Source organism: Tinamus guttatus, unplaced genomic scaffold (assembly GCF_059628265.1).
Source record: "Tinamus guttatus ecotype Peru unplaced genomic scaffold, ASM5962826v1 Tinamus_guttatus_pri_ptg000451l, whole genome shotgun sequence".
NCBI lineage: Eukaryota > Metazoa > Chordata > Aves > Tinamiformes > Tinamidae > Tinamus > Tinamus guttatus.
Window position 1 is genome coordinate 1,582,048 of NW_028288985.1, and position 437 is coordinate 1,582,484.

Here is a 437-nt window from a genome sequence, read left to right on the forward strand (position 1 = left end):
AGCTCCTGCGCTCGACTGCGGTAGGAAGGAGCCGGCTCCTGGTGTCAGCAAGTGTAATGTGACGCGGCTCTCGCTGCTGAAATCCTCCCACAGGCAGCACGGGGCGGAGAAGTGGCGGAAAGCTCAGCTGAACCAGCGGAAAGGAGCAAGTTACCCACAGAAACGCATGCTGTGCTAGCGGAAACGACATCTCCTCTCTCCTCAGCAGCTCTGCTCCCTTAGTGCTCACAAAGCACTACCACCATATATTGCAACTCGAGAGCCAAATCGAGCATTCCTGTTTGCTCTTCACAGCATAACTGCTGCTCAATTACTACACTTTCCAGGCAGCTAAATATCTGGCAGAGATGCAGACCTTGATGGCAAGTGACAAAAGGTCCAAAGCAGCACAGTCCCTGTGCATTCCCGTGCATGGCTGCGGCACTTGCAGCCTGTTG